Source organism: Herpailurus yagouaroundi, unplaced genomic scaffold (assembly GCF_014898765.1).
Source record: "Herpailurus yagouaroundi ecotype Mexico unplaced genomic scaffold, PumYag 67793, whole genome shotgun sequence".
Classification (NCBI taxonomy): domain Eukaryota; kingdom Metazoa; phylum Chordata; class Mammalia; order Carnivora; family Felidae; genus Herpailurus; species Herpailurus yagouaroundi.
In genome coordinates, this window is record NW_024420586.1 from 6807146 (window position 1) to 6813499 (window position 6354).

Below are 6354 nucleotides of genomic sequence, written 5' to 3' on the forward strand. Positions count from 1 at the left end.
CTTGATTGTCTTCAGTGCAAAATAATCTGCATGCCAAAGTGGTACATCTTAGTATGACTCTTTCTGACTCTCTCTACACTATCAACTACACCTTGGGCAAATCTCTTAATATTTTTATCATCAATTTGGAAGATCAGAGGCTATTCTAGTCAAGATTTATGATTCTTAAGTGTATGGAGAGTATCACTGTTAATAATGGGAATTTGTTGTATGCTTTAATGTGTTGGAGTGGAATTTGGGAGAGAAGGGAAAGAAGAGCCAGCTGTAAGTAGAGAACCTGTATTCAGTCTAGCAAATGGCTCAAGTTGCTTTTATTTTAAGGTTAGACTTAAATAAAATGACATAGTTAATTAGTGTCTGAGCTGCAATTAGAAAATAATCCTCATGACTTTGGGCCCTGCGTTGCTTGTCCTCTATACTAAATTCAATAATCAGCAACATGGCACCAGTGGGAAATAGGGGACATATGAGATCAGTATTTTTCAAGTCTTGGTGAAAACAATAACCCCTTTGTGCACATTCCAATATGCTGATTCCTTAGCCAAATACTAGGGACCCTGGTTCTGACAGTCTGCACAAGGCCTGGGAATCTGCGTGTTCACATTTAGAAAGTACCGGTGGAAATGTGGGTAAAGATGGTCCTTGAATTCACTTAGAAAAGCAGTGGATTAGAATGTACTGTATTTTCTTTCCTTTTGGATGGTAGCTCTCTACTGAAGTGCCTTTAGTATGTTGAAGATCTAAGTTATTTCTCCAGGGAAGATGACTGACTTGTGCTGACCCATCCACATTATCTTATCTGCCCAGTTCCAGTGAGGTCTATGGAGTACCCATATATGAGACTGGAGTTAGGGAGTCACCTCGGGCCAAGAAACAAAAGGCAGTTTTCTGACCTTCTCTGATTTTATCATTGCCATACTCTAACTCGCTGAGCTAACCAGCCACAGTTCTATTGGAACTCACCATGGAGACAGATTAATTTTAACTCAGAGAACATGGGCTTTTCAACACAAGTTAAATATAGGCTGGCACAGAACATTACAGAAGCGTTAGGTCCTCAGAATTTTTTTTTTTAGCTCCTAAACTTTGAGCTGCTACTAATGTATGCTCCTCATACTTTCTCTTGGTCATTCTCATCTTTGCTTCATCCTGTGATCACTGAAATAGAGCAGGCAGAACTTCACCAGCAAGAAACACAAAGGGCATCCATAAACAAGTTTCTCCTAAAAGATCACATTGAAAGTGAATGGAAAGTAAAGGCCATATGTCCTAGGTTCTAAGGTAGACCCTAGGCTCTTGTGCTTGTTGTTTGTGTTTTCTTGGATGAAGATACTTACCTTAAAGAAATATCAAATACATTTTGAAATAGACTTCCACAAAACAAATGCTCTGAAATTTGACCAAATGGAAAAATTTGGAGGCAAAAATACTGCACAGTTCCATCTGTAATAGTTTTTATTTTTCCTGGAACTAAAGAGAGTACACACACATACACACAACTCCCACTTTTAGCAGATATTTCATTAAAATACTACTCAATGTAAATGTTGATGAGGCTTTTTCAAATAGACAAATTACACTTATACCTTATTCTCTTTCATGATAAGACTACTAGTTGGCATCAGTAATAGTTAGTACTCTTGATAAGAATATCAATTTTTTAAAAGTCAATGACTTTCAATGATGGGATCACATCCATATAAGTGGGTTCTACAATAATATTGGGAAATGGAAGATGAAATGTAAGGCTGGCAATAGCAAAATATGTATGACCCATATGGCAATATGTGTTAATATTTCAAAAATACCGATAAGTTATGAGTAATAAACTATAAATACTTAGATATCTGAGGTAAGAAATATTTAATGTTTGGAATACCAGCCTCCTTAAGCTACATTACAGTAGTAGTTGTAGTTAAAGGTGAAGGCCCTAGAGGCCGTTGCTTAAGATTTTGTTCTAGCTCTGTGAACTTACAGACCTCACATAAACCCTGGTATCTGTTTTTTCACCTAAATATGTATGAATGAAACTACTCATAGGGTTGACACCGGGATGAAAAGAGATCATCTACATAAAGGGCTTAGTGCAGTGTAGTAAATACTTTTTAGCCAAAGTTTCATCATTTTTTCTAAAAACCAGTGCTTAATGGATGTACTCTTTTAATTGAGATGTCTTATCTCCATTGTGCGTATAAACATATGCATTAATTTGCTAAAGTCAATTAATAAAAAATAAGTATAACTGCATTTTGAAACAGCCCTATAAATAATAAACATGCTTCCAAGTTCTCAACTGAATGATAAAAGCTATCAACAGGCCCTTGTCCTGCTGAGTTTCCCTATGAAGTCAACAGCTCAACTAGCCTCTCCAAGGCCAGAGAAGCTTGAAGGTCAGACACTGTATGTTTAGGGGTGATGTCCAGATTTAACTCTTAAATGCAGACCACTCATATTTGTAGCTGTGTCCATTTCTGTAGGATATGAACCATCTTCTACATTTGAAACATTGACAATATGAAAAAGGTAATAATCACACCCTATAATCAGACTCAGATCTGCTAAATTAAAGACAGAAAGCAGGGTTACACAAACACCGCCTCTTAATGATAGAAATTTGACTGTGAGGCCCCAGCCAGGTCATTAACGGCTGTTCTTCCAACAGCCATCAAGGTGGATTATGCTTAAAATATCCCAAATACTTAAAATAATAATCATAGTAATAATAGCAAGAATTCTGTTTAAAGTCTTATATATCAGTGGTCCTTTACTGATTTAAATCTTTAGGAAAGTTGAACTCCTGTGTGCATTTCTTCCTCCAATCCCTTGTTTTTACTATTTGACAAAGGAGCATCCCCAGGGAATTTGACAGATTCACATATAGAGCTTGGGATGGTTGATCCTTATGTCAGATACAAATATCTGTGGACTCTTGGGCAGATTACATTTATGTTTTCCTGATGTCTATCAGCCCCATCATGTTTTTTTTTTTTTTTCATAAAATGAAATTAGAAGGTTCTGATAAGGTAGACTTCTCACAGGCTTTATTGGTTATCACCTCCATTTTTTTTTATAGATGTTTACAAATTGTTGATTTGTTCGTAGATCTTTTTACAGATCAAAGCAAACTCACTGATTTGTTCCTTCCTAGAATTTACATTAAAAAGTTCCATGGGGGGCGCCTGGGTGGCGCAGTCGGTTAAGCGTCCGACTTCAGCCAGGTCACGATCTTGCGGTCCGTGAGTTCGAGCCCCGCGTCGGGCTCTGGGCTGATGGCTCAGAGCCTGGAGCCTGTTTCCGATTCTGTGTCTCCCTCTCTCTCTGCCCCTCCCCCGTTCATGCTCTGTCTCTCTCTGTCCCAAAAATAAATAAACGTTGAAAAAAAAATTAAAAAAAAAAGTTCCATGGTTTTCTATACATAGTATAAGCATTTTTTCTTCGTGGTTGAGCATTTTTTCATAAGCCTTTATTCCTTTGCCACTTTAGAAAAATATCTAACTTAAATTGGAATGGATTTCAATGTAAAGTAGTTTGAACCATTGTAGTGTATAAAAGAGATATCTATAAATCACAGTGGAAGAATGCATACAGAGCTAAAGAATATAGAACTGCATTGGTCACAGGGAAGTGCTCATAAACTGTGAAACTTTACAATTTTCTTCCTTTTCTTCATTTGAAATTTGCATTGCTTTCCTCCCAGGGGATTTCAAGAGATGCTTCAGAGAACTTTAAAACTTTCAATAATGTTTTAAATACCTGGGGAATAAAAACAAAACAAAAAAAAACAATAGTAATAATATTGGAGGAGGAAGCAGTGGAAAGGAACAGAGAATAGGAGCAAAGAGAAAAACAAAGTTGACTCAACAAAAAGGTAACATCCTCAGGTGCTATGACGGCTGATTTATCTATAGTCTGCTTTTCTAAAATCTTATGTCTATTTGGGTTTAAGCCCCACAATACCACGTCCCACCCTCACTCCACACCTAACACCAGTTATACACTCATTTTGGACAAGAGGCTATCAATGATAAATCTCTACTATTCACCATACCATTATCAGTAGTTACTTTCTAAATTCTATTGAATAAAAGAGCATATAATTCTGTTAATATTCTTATTCTTGAAATATTTCAGCTCTACCATATATTATCAATATGTTCTGATCTTTAAAATGAGGATAATAATAGTACTGACATCAAAGGCTTGTTTAACAAATTAGGAGTTATGGGGCGCCTGGAGGGCTCAGTAGGTAGAACGTGCGACTCTGTCTCAGGGTTGTGGGTTTGAGCCCCATGTTGGGTGTAGATATTACTTAAAAAAAACTTTACAAAAAAGAAAAGAGTTGACTCACATAAAGGTCATGCAGCAGAGGCTAGCTCATAGAAAGAGCTCGATGAATGTTGTCGAGAGAGCTCTTTCAATGGCCTCACTTATTTTTAAATTCTACGGCCTTTTGCTATCAAATTGGACTTAGGAAATACAAATGGCAATAGGCAGGGCCTTTCCTCTGCTTTGTCTAGAATAGTTATAGAACTGAACTAATATTTTGAAAGTTCATATGTTAATAGATTCAAGTAATTTGCATGGGAAAATGGCAGTAAATAAATTACCTTTATGTTCTACTCTTAAAATTTTGCAAAGCATTTTAACAGAATTCTCAAAATGGGAAGACAGGTTAGACTCATGTTTTCAATTCTCAATACAAATCACTGTTATTACTAGCATTTTTTATCCCATTCAACCATCCAGTACACTTGGGAGGCCACTTAAAAGCTGTTAGATTAAAAAATGGTTTATGTCACCCTCCCATGTCTTTGACATCTCCATTTTTCTGGAACCTACAGAGATAGGTGAGCACTCCATGCCAGTACTCCAAGAATAGATATCTTTTTTTCCACACCTGTCTCTTCTTGTGTATGATTCTACCTATCTCCTTGAGACATTTCAGTGGTTCAGTTTCTACAAACAGGATTTTATCAGGACTTTGCTTTATGCTTTAGACTTGAAACTTCTTTGGGGATAGTTACATCTTACCTGTTCAAGGTGTGAAACACATAACTATTTGATTTTTCCATGCAACTCAGATATACAATGATTCTAAATTGAAGTAAAAGAGTACTGTTGCCTCCAAATTTTATCTTGAATTGTAAAATAATAAGGATTGAATATTTGGAGTAGGTTAATATACACAGTACATGGATTACTAGAATTATTCCTTTAAAGTGTACTATAGTACAATTATGTATTTTAACAAAAAAGCTCTTAGGAGAGTCATGGTGTAGGGAAGTTATCTTTATAACAGTGACCATTATACAGTACTCCAACATGACTTTGGGTTAATGGCACTTTCTGGTGATCTGGATAACAAAAGTTACTCTAATTGGATTGGACCAAATGAATATTCGACCAAGAGCAAATTTCATTTTCAGCAAAATTACCAAGGAAACTAAACTGTAAAAATATTTTTATAAAGTCTTTGTATTTCATATTCTGAGATTATAAAGTTAACCTTTCAATTTATTATTAATAGAGTATTTGGAAGCAAGATTCCACATTAAGCCAATGAAAGGCTCTGTGGGTAGACTACAATGTGGGGAGGGCCTCCGTGTTTCTGAGGACAGTTTGAGATTATATTGTGGGTGGTGAAGGGGAGGGTACTTACAGTATGTAGACACACGGACTCAGCAAGAATGTAACCCTGCTGGCTGCACCTTCTTTTCCCCACAGGGAATCCCAGCAAAGCAAGAAGGGGTGAAGTGGCTGAGAAGGGCCAGTGCCAGTGGTATGTGACTCCAGGATCTACTGAAAGAAGTTTGCAGGTCCATTTGTAGATCTTGATCTACACATCAGAGACTCAATAGCTAATTTTACTCACTAAGATAAAGGTTTTATTTATCTGAATTTAACAGATGCAATAAAATTATTTAAATTAATCTTTACCATATGGCTCTCTTATCCTTTATATTATTTCATACACTTTTAAATCTATAAAAATCGTTGGTAAATAGAGAACATGATGTAAAATGTCAACTCTTATCTCTTTTAAAGAGATTAGAGTAGAAGATGGTTTTGTTTAACTGAGTTGTGCAACAAAAATACCAATAGCTGAGTATAGCATATAATATTTATGAAATAATTGTGATTGTATAACTTTGCTTCTCTTCATAAGATTTATGCCTAATTTATAATCAGGACTATCATATTGAGCAAAAGAAGTTTTAATATTCTTTAAGTGTTCTTACGCAGTGGTTACCTGAATCTATGAGTTAACTTACATTGTGTTTAACTTGTCTTCACTGTCCATATCCCTTTTCCCATTTTAGTTGTTAATACAGTCTAGTCCCACACTTACATTCC

The 6354-nt window shown here is 35.9% G+C and overlaps 1 long non-coding RNA gene across 1 annotated transcript in view; it reads left to right on the forward strand.

Annotated features, from left to right (window-relative positions):
* LOC121025976 (uncharacterized) overlaps positions 1-5936 on the forward strand; it is a 32563-nt gene extending 26627 nt beyond the window's left edge. Inside the window, exon 2 of the long non-coding RNA XR_005788220.1 lies at positions 5725-5936. This is a non-coding gene — a long non-coding RNA (uncharacterized LOC121025976). The remainder of the gene's footprint in view (positions 1-5724) is intronic.
* The last annotated feature ends 418 nt before the right edge of the window (positions 5937-6354 follow it).